The sequence below is a fragment of the Salmo salar genome, chromosome ssa22 (genome assembly GCF_905237065.1).
Source record: "Salmo salar chromosome ssa22, Ssal_v3.1, whole genome shotgun sequence".
NCBI lineage: Eukaryota > Metazoa > Chordata > Actinopteri > Salmoniformes > Salmonidae > Salmo > Salmo salar.
The window spans coordinates 43,651,803-43,668,564 of NC_059463.1; the positions used below are offsets into that span (position 1 = coordinate 43,651,803).

At 43.1% G+C, this 16,762-nt stretch overlaps 1 long non-coding RNA gene across 1 annotated transcript; it reads left to right on the forward strand.

Moving 5' to 3' along the window:
* Positions 1-327: 327 nt before the first annotated feature.
* On the forward strand, positions 328-15,882 carry LOC123729707 (uncharacterized). The gene is made up of 2 exons (XR_006761406.1): positions 328-761; positions 13,683-15,882. It is a non-coding gene; the product is annotated as an uncharacterized lncRNA (long non-coding RNA).
* The last annotated feature ends 880 nt before the right edge of the window (positions 15,883-16,762 follow it).

Below are 16,762 nucleotides of genomic sequence, written 5' to 3' on the forward strand. Positions count from 1 at the left end.
GTATGCCAGTGTTTCCCCTACATTTGTGTCTTGGGTGGGGTAAAAAGGGCCCAGAAGCAACATCTAGTGTCAGGAGTTCACCTAGGGGTCATGATTGGGGCTGTATCAAATGATTGATGTATTAGAATAATTTATTATGCTTATGTTGTATTAATAGAAGGGGAGGGGTTATAAGACCCCGCCCTCCTTACATTTATAAGGTCCTTGACTACAGATTAACAATATATATACATTATGAGGTTTAATATTGTTCCACAGTACTTTTCTAGGCTCTATCTCTTATGAAGAAACTGTCTGAGAAATGTGTGTAAGAGATAGGAGTCAGACATTCCACTATAAATCAACGTGGACATTTACTGCTAAGCTTTTAGATAACACACTAAGAGCCTTGTTTATATAGCTTTGTAGGCATGGTTTTGGTCTCATGAGTAAAAGATAATGACATAGGCAGTGACATCACGAGGGCTGGACTTCGGATTTGATAAAATAACATTGGACCTTTTCTTTGACGCAGAACTTACTCGGAAACATTCGTGCTATGTTCCTGATTGTCAACTTCTGTCTGCAATTGCATTAACAAAGGTTTCTGAATGATTTAATTAAAGATATTGTCATAATACTAATTTCACCAATGAGCCAATGATTGACAAGGAACAAGGAGGAACGAACCCCAACATTTGGCAAGCTTGCCAGGAGTGAGTGTCACCCCGGTTGGCGGAGATTCCACACCACCATGTTGCCAGAGCTCAAAATTAAATAAGGTAAGCAGACACCCGTTTAATCTAAGTCTGCAATTAAATGGCATTCACTGATGTGGTTTCCCTCTAACAAGTAAGTAGCACCTCACTCAATCTAAATTATAGACATACACGGATCTTAATTTGGTGACGTTACGTAACGGACTATTGGTGAAATGCATGATGTCGATATATGATGAATGAAATTAATGTTTGAAGAGGTGATTCAGTGATAATCATCCATTATATATTGGGAGCTAATGCAGTGATCATTACTTTTGGTTTTGGAGAGGTGATTCAGTGAGGATCATCCTTTATATATTGGGAGGTAATGCAGTGATCATTACTTTTGGTTTTGAAGAGGTGATTCCGTGATAATCAACCATTATATATTGGGAGCTAATGCAGCGATCATTACTTTCGGTTTTGGAGAGGTGATTCCGTGAGGATCATTCATTATATATTGGGAGGTAAAGACTAGTTATATTTTATTTGTGTAGAGGTACACAGCGACTTGAGTTGTTTATGTATACTGCATTGTATGTTTCATTCTTTGTCTGTGGATTATGGCGGGGTTTATTGGGTAATGGCCCAATGGTGGAATAAAAAGCTAGGAGTAAGACAGAAATTATTTGAATTAAAGTTTCATAAAAAGCTATTTTGTGATTCTATCACCACCAGGGGGCACTGGTGTATAACATATTACTGTTGCTCCACACCCTTCAGATTTTATATTAGGAATTGAAGTCTAGCATGAGGTTGTCTCTGAGGCATACAGTGAGGGAAAAAAGTATTTGATCCCCTGCTGATTTTGTGCGTTTGCCCACTGACAAAGAAATGATCAGTCTATAATTTTAATGGTAGGTTTATTTGAACAGTGAGAGACAGAATAATAACAAAAACATCCAGAAAAGCATATGTCAACAATGTTATAAAATGATTTGCATTTTGAGGGAAATAAGTATTTGACCCCTCTGCAAAACATGACTTAGTACTTGGTGGCAAAAAACCCTTGTTGGCAATCACAGAGGTCAGACGTTTCTTGTAGTTGGCCACCAGGTTTGCACACATCTCAGGAGGGATTTTGTCCCACTACTCTTTGCAGATCTTCTTCAAGTCATTAAGGTTTCGAGGCTGACGTTTGGCAACTCGAACCTTCAGCTCCCTCTACAGATTTTCTATGGGATTAAGGTCTGGAGACTGGCTAGGCCACTCCAGGACCTTAATGTGCTTCTTCTTGAGCCACTCCTTTATTGCCTTGGCTGTGTGTTTTGGGTCATTGTCATGCTGGAATACCCATCCACGACCCATTTTCAATGCCCTGGCTGAGGGAAGGCGGTTCTCACCCAAGATTTGATGGTACATGGCCCCGTCCATCATCCCTTTGATGCGGTGAAGTTGTCCTGTCCCTTTAGCAGAAACACCCCCAAAGCATAATGTTTCCACCTCCATGTTTGACGGTGGGGATGGTGTTCTTGGGGTCATAGGCAGCATTCCTCCTCCTCCAAACACGGCGAGTTGAGTTGATGCCAAAGAGCTCCATTTTGGTCTCATCTCACCACAACACTTTCACCCAGATGTCCTCTGAATCATTCAGATGTTCATTGGCAAACTTCAGTCCGGCATCGCAAATGGAGGATGGCTTTCACTTCAGCAGTAATAAATTTATGAACTTCTTTGAGGAAAAGATCATGATCATTAGAAAGCAAATTACAGACTCCTCTTTAAATCTGGGTATTCCTCCAAAGCTCCATTGTCCTGAGTCTACACAACTCTGCCAGGACCTAGGATCAAGGGAGATACTAAAGTGTTTGAGTACTATATCTCTTGACGCAATGATGAAAATAATCATGGCCTCCAAACCCTCAAGCTGCATACTGGACCCTATTCCAACTAAACTACTGAAAGAGCTGCTTCCTGTGCTTGGCCCTCCGATGTTGAACATAATAAACGGCTCTCTATCCACCGGATGTGTACCAAGCTCACTAAAAGTGGCAGTAATAAAGCCTCTCTTGAAAAAGCCGAATCTTGATCCAGAAATTATAAAAAACTATCGGCCTATATCGAATCTTCCATTCCTCTCAAACATTTTAGAAAAAGCTGTTGCACAGCAACTCACTGCCTTCCTGAAGACAAACAATGTATACGAAACGCTTCAGTCTGGTTTTAGACCCCATCATAGCACTGAGACTGGACTTGTGAAGGTGGTAAATTACCTTTTAATGACGTCAGACCGAGGCTCTGCATCTGTCCTCGTGCTCCTAGATCTTATGAATGGTTTGTCCTCTGACAAATCAATTGTAAATTTCGGTGTTCTTCAAGGTTCCGTTTTAGGACCACTATTGTTTTCACTATATATTTTACCTCTTGGGGATGTCATTCGAAAACATAATGTTAAATTTCACTGCTATGCGGACGACACACAGCTGTACATTTCAATGAAACATGGTGAAGCCCCAAAATTGCCCTCGCTAGAAGCCTGTGTTTCAGACATAAAGAAGTGGATGGCTGCAAACTTTCTACTTTTAAACTCGGACAAAACAGAGATGCTTGTTCTAGGTCCCAAGAAACAAAGAGATCTTCTGTTGAATCTGACAATTAATCTGGATGGTTTTACAGTCGTCTCAAATAAAACTGTGAAGGACCTCGGCGTTACTCTGGACCCTGATCTCTCTTTTGAAGAACATATCAAGACTGTTTCAAGGACAGCTTTTTTCCATCTATGTAACATTGCAAAAATCAGAGATTTTCTGTCCAAAAATGACGCAGAAAAATTAATCCATGCTTTTGTTACTTCTAGGCTGGACTACTGCAATGCTCTACTTTCCGGCTACCCGGATAAAGCACTAAATAAACTTCAGTTAGTGCTAAATACGGCTGCTAGAATCCTGACTAGAACCAAAAAATGTGATCATATTACTCCAGTGCTAGCCTCCCTACACTGGCTTCCTGTTAAGGCAAGGGCTGATTTCAAGGTTTTACTGCTAACCTACAAAGCATTACATGGGCTTGCTCCTACCTATCTTTCCGATTTGGTCCTGCCGTACATACCTACACGTACGCTACGGTCACAAGACGCAGGCCTCCTAATTGTCCCTAGAATTTCTAAGCAAACGGCTGGAGGTAGGGCTTTCTCCTATAGAGCTCCATTTTTATGGAATGGTCTGCCTACCAATGTGAGAGACGCAGACTCAGTCTCAACCTTTAAGTCTTTACTGAAGACATATCTCTTCAGTAGGTCCTATGATTAAGTATAGTCTGGCCCAGGAGTGTGAAGGTGAACGGAAAGGCTGGAGCAACGAACCGCCCTTGCTCTCTCTGCCTGGCCGGTTCCCCTCTTTCCACTGGGATTCTCTGCCTCTAACCCTTTTACAGGGGCTGAGTCACTGGCCTACTGGTGTTCTTCCATGCCGTCCATGGGAGGGGTGCGTCACTTGAGTGGGTTGAGTCACTGACGTGGTCTTCCTGTCTGGGTTGGCGCCCCCCCCTTGGGTTGTGCCATGGCGGAGATCGTTGTGGGCTATACTCGGCCTTGTCTTAGGACGGTAAGTTGGTGGTTGGAGACATCCCTCTCCCTAGAAAGGCCAAAACCTAGGAAGAAACCTAGAGAGGAACCAGGCTATGAGGGGTGGCCAGTCCTCTTCTGGCTGTGCCGGGTGGAGATTATAACAGCACATGGCCTAGATATTCAAATGTTCATAAATGACCAGCATTGTCAAATAATAATAATCATAGTAGTTGTCGAGGGTGCAACAAGTCAGCAACACAAGAGTAAGTGTCAGTTGGCTTTTTCATAGCCAATCTTTGAGAGTATCTCTACTGCTCCTGCTGTCTCTAGAGAGTTGAAAACAGAAGGTCTGGGACAGGTAGCACGTCCAGTGAATAGGTCAGGGTTCCAGCAGGTCTGGGACAACAGGTCTGGGACAGGTAGCATGTCCAGTGAACAGGTCAGCGTTCCATAGCTGCAGGCAGAACAGTTGGTAACTGGAGCAGCAGCACAGCTTGGTGAACTGGGGACAGCAAGGAGTCATCAAGCCAGGTAGTCCTGAGGCATGGTCCTTGGGCTCAGGTCCTCCGAGAGAGAGAAAGAAAGAAAGACAAAGAGAGAATTAGAGAGAGCATATTTAAATTCACACAGGACACTGGAAAAGACAAGAGAAATACTCCAGATGTGACAGACTGACCCTAGCCCCCCGACACATAAACTACTGCAGCATAAATACTGGAGGCTGAGACAGGAGGGCTCAGGAGACACTGTGGCCCCATCCGATGAAACCCCCGGACAGGGCCAAACAGGTAGGATATAACCCCACCCACTTTGCCAAAGCACAGCCTCCACACCACTGGAGGGATATCTCCAACCACCAACATACCATCCCGGGACAAGGCCGAGTATGGCCCACAAGATCTCTGCCACGGCACAACCCAAGGGGGGGCACCAACCCAGACAGGAAGACCACGTCAGTGACTCAACCCACTCAAGTGACGCACCCCTCCCAGGGACGGCATGGAAGAACACCAGTAAGCCAGTGACTCAGCCCCCGTAATAGGGGTAGAGGCAGAGAATCCCAGTGGAAAGAGGGGAAACCGGCCAGGCAGAGACAGCAAGGGCGGTTCGTTGTTCCAGCCTTTCCGTTCACCTTCACACCCCTGGGCCAGACTACACTTAATCATAGGACCTACTGAAGAGATATGTCTTCAGTAAAGACTTAAAGGTTGAGACTGAGTCTGCGTCTCTCACATGGGTAGGCAGACTATTCCATAAAAATGGAGCTCTATAGGAGAAAGCCCTGCCGCCAGCTGTTTGCTTAGAAATTCTTGGAACAATTAGGAGGCCCGCGTCTTGTGACCGTAGCGTACGTGTAGGTATGTACCGCAGGACCAAATCGGAAAGATAGGTAGGAGCAAGCCCATGTAATGCTTTGTAGGTTAGCAGTAAAACCTTGAAATCAGCCCTTGCCTTAACCTCTGGGCGGGCTGGGCGGTCCGTCCCGCATACGGGACGGACATCCAGCGGACATCCAGCGAAAAATCCTATCGCCATTAGCATAACGAAATTTAATATATATATTTTTTCAAATATAGGACTATGTTATATCGTTTTATAGATACACCTCTCCTGAATCGAACCACGTTGTCCGATTTCAAAAAGGCTTTACAGCAAAAGCAAAACATTAGATTATGTTAGAGGAGTATATCGTAAAAGTAGCCACATAGCCATTTTCCGACCAACCACATGCATCACAAATAACCAAAAAACAGCTAAATGCAGCACTAACCTTTGACAATCTTCATCAGATGACACTCCTAGGACATCATGTTACACAATACATGCAGTCTTTTGTTCGATAAAGTTCATATTTATATATAAAAACAGCATTTTACATCGGCGCGTGACGTTGACTAACTATTTTCCCTCAAATGCATCCGGTGAAACAGCGCTACAATTTTCTAAATTACTATTCGAAAACATTTTTAAAATGTAATATTGTCATTCTAAGATTTATAGATGAATATCTCTTGAAAGCACCTGTATTGCCAGATTTAAAAATAACTTTACTGGGTAATCACACTTTGCGATAAAAGGGGATGCGATACTCAGAAAAATAGGCTACCGTTACAGGTCAGCGCCATCTTGGAACAATCGCATATCAAATCTACTCTTGTATACTATTGTCAATAATCCCTTACCTTTGATTATCTTCATCAGAAAGCACTTCCAGGAATCCCAGGTCCACAACAAATGTATTTTCGTTCGAAAAAGTTAATCCTTTACGTCCCAATAGCTTGTTCTTGTTAGCGCGTTCTGAAGGCTGCTCCAAAAGTTCCGTCAGCCGCGGGACTCCTCTTTCAATAAAATGCATTTTTTTTAAATTTAGGTTCGTTCAACATGTCAAACGTTGTATAACATAAATCTTTAGGGCCTTTTTCAACCAGAGCTCCAATAATATTCAAGGGGGACGATTGCATTGTCTTTCTAAACGTTTCGAAAGGGGAGGGTAGCCAGGGGCGCCGGCGTCATAATGGTGATGGCCCTCCTCATGTGACCACTTTCCACAGCCTCTCATTCTGTCAGTTTTCACAGTAGGAGACTCAAACCACTTTGTAAAGACTGGGGACATCTAGTGGAAGCAATAGGAAGTGCTCAATGAACCATTGCTCATGGTGTGATTTATAGGCAAAGTGATGAAGTTGAGTCCGCAATTCAGAATTCCACTTCCTGTTACGATCTGTCTCGGGGTTTTGACTGCCATATGAGTTCTGTTATACTCCAAGACACCATTCAAACAGTTTTAGAAACTTTAGGGTGTTTTCTATCCACAAGTATTAATTATATGCATATCCTAGCTTCTGAGTTTGAGTAGGAGGCCGTTTAAAATTGGCACACATTTTTTTCAAAAATCGCTGTAGCGCCCCCTATCCTAGGCGACCGTCAAGAGGTTAACAGAAAGCCAGTGTAGGGAGGCTAGCACTGGAGTAATATGATCACATTTTTTGGTTCTAGTCAGCATTCTAGCCGCCGTATTTAGCACTAACTGAAGTTTATTTAGTGCTTTATACGGGTAGCCGGAAAGTAGAGCATTGCAGTAGTCCAACCTAGAAGTAACAAAGGCATGGATTAATTTTTCTGCCTCATTTTGGACAGAAAGTTTCTGATTTTTGCAATGTTACGTAGATGGAAAAAAGCTGTCCTTGAAACAGTCTTGATATGTTCTTCAAAAGAGAGATCAGGGTCCAGAGTAACGCCGAGGTCCTTCACAGTTTTATTTGAGACGACTGTAAAACCATCCAGATTAATTGTCAGATTCAACAGAAGATCTCTTTGTTTCTTGGGACCTAGAACAAGCATCTCTGTTTTGTCCGAGTTTAAGAGTAGAAAGTTTGCAGCCATCCACTTCCTTATGTCTGAGACACAGGCTTCTAACGAGGGCAATTTTGGGGCTTCACCATGTTTCATTGAAATGTACAGCTGTGTGTCATCCGCATAGCAGTGAAATTTAACATTATGTTTTCGAATGACATCCCCAAGAGGTAAAATATATAGTGAAAACAATAGTGGTCCTAAAACGGAACCTTGAGGAACACCAAAATTTACAGTTGATTTGTCAGAGGACAAACCATTCACAGAGACAAACTGCTATCTTTCCGACAGATAAGACCTAAACCAGGCCAGAACTTGTCCATGTAGACCAATTTGGGTTTCCAATCTCTCCAAAAGAATGTGGTGATCGATGGTATCAAAAGCAGCACTAAGATCTATGAGCACGAGGACCAACGCAGAACCTCGGTCTGACGTCATTAAAAGGTCATTTACCACCTTCCCAAGTGCAGTCTCAGTACTATAATGGGGTCTAAAACCAGACTGAAGCGTTTCGTGTACATTGTTTGTCTTCAGGAAGGCAGTGAGTTGCTGCACAACAGCTTTTTCAAAAAAATTTGAGAGGAACGGAAGATTCGATATAGGCCAATAATTTTTTATAATTTCTGGGTCAAGATTTGGCTTTTTCAAGAGAGGCTTTATTACTGCCACTTTTAGTGAGTTTGGTACACATCCGATGGATAGAGAGCCATTTATTATGTTCAACATAGGAGGACCAAGCACAGGAAGCAGCTCTTTCAGTAGTTTAGTTGGAATAGGGTCCAGTATGCAGCTTGAAGGTTTAGAGGCCATGATTATTTTCATCATTGTGTCAAGAGATATAGTACTAAAGCACTTTAGTGTCTCCCTTGATCCTAGGTCCTGGCAGGGTTGTGCAGACTCAGGACAACGGAACATTGGAGGAATACGCAGATTTAAAGAGGAGTCCGTAATTTGCTTTCTAATGATCATGATCTTTTCCTCAAAGAAGTTCATGAATTCATCACTGCTGAAGTGAGCGCCATCCTCTCTTGGGGAATGCTGCTTTTTAGTTAACTTTGCGACAGTATCAAAAATAAATGTTGGATTGTTCTTATTTTCCTCAATTAAGTTGGGAAAATAGGATGATCAAGCAGCAGTGAGGGCTCTTCGATACTGCACGGTACTGTCTTTCCAAGCTAGTCGGAAGACTTCCAGTTTGGTGTGGCGCCATTTCCGTTCCAATTTTCTGGAAGCTTGCTTCAGAGCTCGTGTATTTTCTGAAAACCAGCGAGCTAGTTTCTTATGACAAATGTTTTTAGTTTTTAGGGGTGCAACTGCATCTAGGGTATTGCGCAAGGTTAAATTGAGTTCCTCGGTTAGGTGGTTAACTGATTTTTGTCCTCTGACGTCCTTGGGTAGGCAGAGGGAGTCTGGAAGGGCATCAAGGAATCTTTGGGTTGTCTGAGAATTTATAGCAAGACTTTTAATACTTCTTGGTTGGGGTCTGAGCAGATTATTTGTTGCGATTGCGACCGTAATAAAATGGTGGTCCGATAGTCCAGGGTTATGAGGAAAAACATTAAGATCCACAACATTTATTCCATGGGACAAAACTAGGTCCAGAGTATTACTGTGGCAGTGAGTGGGTCCAGAGACATGTTAGACAAAATCGACTGAGTCGATGATGGCTCCGAAAGCCTTTTGGAGTGGGTCTGTGGACTTTTCCATGTGAATATTAAAGTCACCAAAAATTAGAATATTATCTGCGATGACTACAAGGTCCGATAGGAATTCAGGGAACTCAGTGAGGAACGCTGCATATGGCCCAGGAGGCCATATACCTGCTGGAGCGCGTGCTACGAGTGGGTGCTGCTATGGTGACCAGTGAGCTGGAATAAGACGGGGCTTTACCTAGCGGAGACTTGTAGATAACCTGTAGCCAGTGGGCTTGGCGACGAGTATGAAGCGAGGGCCAACCAACGAGAGCGTACAGGTCGCAATGGTGGGTAGTGTATGGGGCTTTGGTGACAAAACGGATGGCACTGTGATAGACTGCATCCAGTTTGTTGAGTAGAGTGTTGGAGGCTATTTTATAGATGACATCACTGAAGTCGAGGATCGGTAGGATGGTCAGTTTTACGAGGGTATGTTTGGCAGCATGAGTGAAGGATGCTTTGTTGCGATATAGGAAGTCGATTCTAGATTTAATTTTGGATTGGAGATGCTTAATGTGAGTCTGGAAGGAGAGTTTACGGTCTAACCAGACACCCAGGTAGTTGTCCATGTATTCTAAGTCAGAGCCGTCCAGAGTAGTGATGCTGGACGGGCGAGCAGGTGTGGGCAGTGACCGATTGAATAGCATGCATTTAGTTTTACTTGCGTTTAAGAGCAGTTGGAGGCCACGGAAGGAGAGTTGTATGGCATTGAAGCTCGTCTGGAGGTTAGTTAACCTGTTATGGATAGGGGGCAGTATTTTCACGACCGGATAAAAAACTTACCCGATTTAATCTGTTTATTACTCCTGCCCAGAAACTAGAATATGCATATACTTGTTTGATTTGGATAGAAAACACCTAACGTTTCTAAAACTGTTTGAATGGTGTCTGTGAGTATAACAGAACTCATATGGTGGGCCAAAACCTGAGAAGATTCCAAACAGGAAGTGCCCTCTCTGACCATTTCTTGGCCTTCTTTATTCTCTTTATTGAAAACAGAGGATCTCTGCTGTAACGTGACACTTTCTAAGGCTCCCATAGGCTCTCAGAAGGCGCCAGAACGTTGAATGATGACTCTGCAGTCCATGGCTGAAAAACAGTAGCGCATTTGGATAGTGGTCGATCTGAGAACAATGAAACGGGTGCGCGCATGCTCGTGAAGAGTCCATTTTACATTTTCAGTCTTTGAACGAAAACGACGTCTCCCGGTCGGAATATTATCGCTATTTTACGAGAAAAATCGCATAAAAATTTATTTTAAACAGCGTTTGACATACTTCGAAGTACGGTAATGGAATATTTTGAATTTTTTTGTCACGATATGCGCCGGCGCGTCACCCTTCGTTACCCTTCGGATAGTGTCTTGAACGCACGAACAAAACGCCGCTATTTGGATATAACTATGGATTATTTGGAACCAAACTAACATTTGTTGTTGAAGTAGAAGTCCTGGGAGTGCATTCTGACGAAGAACAGCGAAGGTAATCCAATTTTTCTTATAGTAAATCTGAGTTTGGTGAGTACCAAACTTGGTGGGTGTCAAAATAGCTAGCCTGTGATGGCCGGGCTATCTACTCAGAGTATTGCAAAATGTGCTTTCACCAAAAAGCTATTTTATAATCGGACACTGCGATTGCATAAAGGAGTTCTGTATCTATAAATCTTAAAATAATTGTTATGTTTTTTGTGAACGTTTATCGTGAGTAATTTAGTAAATTCACCGGAATTGTTCGGTGGGAATGCTAGTTCTGAACGTCACATGCTAATGTAAAAATCTGGTTTTTGATATAAATATGAACTTGATTGAACAAAACATGCATGTATTGTATAACATAATGTCCTAGGTGTGTCATCTGATGAAGATCATCAAAGGTTAGTGCTGCATTTAGCTGTGGTTTTGGTTTTTGTGACATTATATGCTAGCTTGAAAAATGGGTGTCTGATTATTTCTGGCCGGGTACTCTCCTGACATAATCAAATGTTTTGCTTTCGTTGTAAAGCCTTTTTGAAATCGGACAGTTTGGTTAGATAAAGGAGAGTCTTGTCTTTAAAATTGTGTAAAATAGTCATATGTTTGAAAAATGGAAGTTTTCGGATTTTCGAGGCATTTGTATTTCGCGCCACGCCCTATCATTGGATATTGGAGCGGTGTTCCGCTAGCGGAACGTCTAGATGTAAGAAGTTAACACAGTGTCCAAAGAGGGGCCAGAAGTATACAGAATGGTGTCGTCTGCGTAGAGGTGGATCAGAGAATCACCAGCAGCAAGAGCAACATCATTGATGTATACAGAGAAGAGTGTCGACCCGAGAATTGAACCCTGTGGCACACCCATAGACTGCCAGAGGTCCGGACAACAGGCCCTGCAGCTCTTTCAGAACATCAGCTTTCTGGATTTGGGTGAAGGAGAAATGGTGGGGGCATTGGCGGGTTGCTATGGAGGGTGCCGGGCAGTTGACCGGGGTAGGGGTAGCCAGGTGGAAAGCATGGCCAGCCGTAGAGATGCTTATTGAAATTCTCAATTATAGTGGATTTATCGGTGGTAACAGTGTTTCCTAGCCTCAGAGCAGTGGGCAGCTGGGAGGAGGTGCTCTTATTCTCCATAGACTTTAGTGTCCCAGAACTTTTTGAGTTAGTACTACAGGATGCAAATTTCTGTTTGAAAAAGCTAGCCTTAGCTTTTCTGACTGCCTGTGTATATTTGATCCTAACCTCCCGGAAAAGTTCCATATCACGGGGGCTATTCGTTGCTAATGCAGAACGCCACAGGATGTTTTTGTGCTGGTCAAGGGCAGACAGGTCTGGAGTGAACCAAGGACTATATCTATTCCTAGTTCTAAATGTTTTGAGTGGGGCATGCTTATTTAAGATGGTGAGGAAGGCACTTTTAAAGAATAGCCAGGCATCACCTACTGACGGGATGAGGTCAATGTCATTCCAGGATACCCCAGCCAGGTCGATTAGAAAGGCCTGCTCGCAGAAGTGTTTTAGGGAGCGTTTGACAGTGATGAGGTGTGGTCGTTTGGTCGCAGACCCATTACGGATGCAGGCAATGAGGCAGTGATCGCTGAGATCTTGTTTGAAAACAGCAGAGGTGTATTTGGAGGGCGAGTTAGTTAGGATAACATCTATGAGGGTGCCCGTGTTTACAGATTTGGCATTGTACCTGGTAGGTTCATTGATAATTTGTGTGAGATTGAGGGCAAGCTATGTGAAAACTTAACACATTGGCTTTTATTAAGGTTGAGTCATACATAGGTTGGTGTGATAATGCTAGAATTGATGAGGCGGCAAAATTGGCTGTTTCCCGTTGTCACGCACATGCATTTAATTTTTTTAGTTGTTTGTGTCATTTGAAACTACTGATCTTGAGAAACAGCAGCAGGCTGATATTCTCAACCACCAAGTGTGGAGGGAGAGAGGGTGTTCTCTCTGTCCTAGGTCTGGCTTATGGCTATATCTTTTGTATGGCATGCCCTGTTTACCATCAACCATGTTCTTTAATATTTGCCAAAGGGGGATATCAGAGGAGAATGGAGGAGGAGGAGAATGTTTGAAAATATGACCCAAAATTTGAATCAGCATGTAAAACAGTTCATTTATCGTTGCGCGACATGTTTGTTATATAACATAGACAAGGGAACTCCACTGCAACCAGGGAAGTTCCCCACTCCAAAAGGACCTTTTGTCCACCTAGCTATGGATTTCATAGACATGGTAGAACGAAAAGAAAGAAAGAGATACTGCCTGGTGATAATTGACAGGTTCACCAGGTGGGTGGAAACATTTTCCACCACCAACTGCGTTGCGCGAACTGTTGCAAAATTGCTAGTTAGGGAAATTATACTCGGGTTCGGAGTGCCTGAGGTTTGTCTGCAGACAATGGGACCCATCTCATAGGAGATGTGGTTACCCAAATGGCCAAAATGATGGGTGTTGACCAGAAATTTGTGTCCATCTATTAATCGCGGAGTAACGAGAGTTACTGAGGGCTAATCTGCATCCTGAAAGGCTCCCTTGTCAAACTATCCCATTCCACAGGAATGATATGGGTAGAGGGATTACCTCTTGTCCTCATGAAAATGTGCCGCAGCCTTAACAAAGGTATTGGGTGTACACCTTATGAAATGTTAACAAGACGACCAACGAACACCCCAGGGGTGAGACCTATGACTGACCGACAGATAGACATAACTGAAATATAGTGTGACCATCTTGAGTACATGAAGGAACTAACTTCTGTAAGTTTTCTCCACTCTCACACTAGGAAAGCAGCAGAACCAATCTCAGGTGAAGACCCTGACGAGCTACCCACAAACGTTGGAGAATGGGTAAAACTCAGGGTCCACAAGCAAAAATGTAACCAACCACGATGGATTGGTCTGTTCCAGGTAACCATGATAACACCAATAGCCCTGCGGGTATAGGAAAGGTCCGGCTAGCATCATCTCTCCCACCGCAAGCATCTCCCAGAGTGGAAGCCATGGATGAGCGACTGGAGGGAGAGCAGGGCCCCGAGAACATCTGGAGGATGAAGAAGGTCCGAGCCAAAGGACAGGAGCAGAAGGCTGAGACCAAAGGTCAGAAGAACCAACAGAGGGTTCAGCCACAGAACCTGAAGAGTCATCAGATATCGAGGAAACCATCATACACACACTCTACGGTTGTGAAAGAAAATCGCAACCATGGAAAAACACATGCTGGGCATTTATTGCTCTCCAAATCCTACTCGTTCCCTTTGTGGACGGGGATGTGGAGAATAATAAATGTGTGAAAACAGTGACATACATAGGATTACAGGGGAGGGGGAACACATCTGGCACACGGGTAATGGTTTTCCAGAAACCCACCTCCACAGCATTTCTGTGGGAAACCCAGGTAGCACCAATTGGAAAGAATGATTTTGGATGTTAATTACTCAATTTTATGCAAAGGAACAATACCAGGGTTCGACAAAGAAACAGCAATTATACTATTCTGATGTTGGTCACTAGGGGGAAGGAAGTAACATGGGAAGGTGGATTATCCAATAAGACAATAGGTAAGAGTTCAGATGCAGCTAAAGTATTTAAGGAGCGTGGGCACATTGAAACTAATTGGCCAAGGTAGGAGAAGGTTCCTAGTGTAGAACCAGGTAACAATTCCCAGCTGATTAAATGCATAGGACCTCCAAAAGTACAATGGGGAGAGTATTTGACTGGTAGTGTAAAGCCCCTAAATGATAAAGGAGATGTTGTGTTGACAGGATTAAAACCCATAATAACTCCCCCTGTTTGTATCTGCAACTCAGGGAATGTGGATGTAGGAAACGACACTAAATTGCCTGTCTTACACAGGCCTAAAAACAGATACCAGTAGTTGTGATGTATTGGATGGGCAACAATTGATAACTAGGGTAAATATATCAAACATGGAAGATGAATGTGCAAGTAGAGATACTGGGGTGCAAAGGAGCAAGATAAATAAATACAGTATGGGGATGAGGTAGTTGGATGGGCTATTGGGAGATGGGCTATAGTAATAAAGTACTAATGAACTACAAGTAATAAATACCTTTAAATACAAACTTTGATCAATTAATTTGAATAGATTTTGTATTCACTTATAATCATTGTCTTTTTAGGGAATATGCAACAACCAAAACATTACATGCAATGAGGCAGTCTGTAATGTGAAATGCAAATAGCCAAGGTCATCAACAAAACATTAAGTATATGAGAGAGGTTTTGATAATTTCCCCCCCTAATCTAGCTCTCTCTGTTACTGTTTCTTTCTCTCTCTTACCATTATGAGGTAGGTGCTGAGGGTTTCTGCAAGTACCATTCGAACATACTCATTCTTTATCACCCAGATCATTGACAGCTTTCTACTTCTTCCATGCGCTTGTACACTCCCCTGCTTCATCTCAAGCATTGAGTCTTTCATGTTTTTCTGACTGTCTTGTATTTCTGCTGCTTGTCTTTCTCTTATTTCCACAGAGTCACACTCAAGTTCACAGTCCTGGTTGTCAAGTAATCCGGAAGAATTTGGGCAACGACATTGCCATTGCCTGTTTTTCTATTGTCTCTTTTTGGTCCATTTAGATTGTACACAAAAAAATGTACAAAATGTTATGGTTAAAAATGTTCATGTTTTACTGTGGCTTGTAGGCTCCTAAGTGGACCATAAGGTTAAAAACCAAACCCCCCCCCAAAAAACTGTCACAACGTTGACAGAAGGTGGCGCCTCTCCTCGTTCGGGCGGCGCTCGGCGGTCGTCGTCGCCGGCCTACTAGCTGCCACCGATCCACTTTTCATTTTATTTTGGTGATGTCTGTTATATGTGTGCACCTGTATTGAGTTAGGTCGTTAGTGGGGGGGTTATTTAGTCTGTCTGTTTAGGTTTGGGGATTGTGCGGGATTGTTTTTTGTCTGCGTTGTTTAGGTTGGGGTTTAGGTTTTCCTCTGCCATTTGTTTATTAATGTATATGAGTTTTCCTGGGCTGCACCCCTACTCTGTTTACAGGCTCTTAACCTTTTGATGTATTTCGCCCTGCCTTGCATTTTTTTTGGCAGTTTTGGACTGATACCTATTAAAACGTGTTTTCACGGACCTTGGTCTCCTTCGCCTGACTTCACCCCTCCTGCTTATTTGAGTATCGTGACAGTAACTCTGCCAGAGTGTCTCTTTTGGGTCACTTTTGCCGGTCCCAAGCCCGGATAAAGGAGGAGGGTTGGAATTGAGACAACAACAAAAAACAAGAATCGACAGAAGAAAGTTCATTTGTAGTTCTAAACATATTTGCAGTGTTTTTTACTCACTTTTTGTCTCTCCCACAATGTTATTCCTCTCTCCTACAGCGTCAATGACAATTACATGCACACGGCAAATTAGGCAAATTAGGTGATGACGTCATTTAGCGACTTTCCAGTGGGTCAGAAGTTTACATACACTAAGTTGACTGTGCCTTTAAACAGCTTGGAAAATTCCAGAAAATTATGTCATGGCTTCAGAAGCTTCTGATAGGCTATTTGAAATAATTTAGGTCAATTGGAGGTATACCTGTGGATGTATTTCAAGGCCTACCTTCAAACTCAGTGCCTCTTTGCTTGACATCATGGGAAAATCTAAACAAATCAGCCAAGACCTCAGAAAAAAATTGTAGACCTCCACAAGTCTGGTTCATCCTTGGGAGCAATTTCCAAACGCCTGAAGATACCACGTTCATCTGTACAAACAATGGTACGCAAGTATAAACACCATGGGACCACGCAGCCATCATACCGCTCAGGAAGGAGACGCGTTCTGTCTCCTAGAGATGAGCGTACTTTGGTGCGAAAAGTGCAAATCAATCCCAGAACAACAGCAAAGGACCTTGTGAAGATGCTGGAGGAAACCGGTACAAAAGTATCTATATCCACAGTAAAACGAGTCCTATATCGACATAACCTGAAAGGCCGCTCAGCAAGGAAGAAGCCACTGCTCCAACACC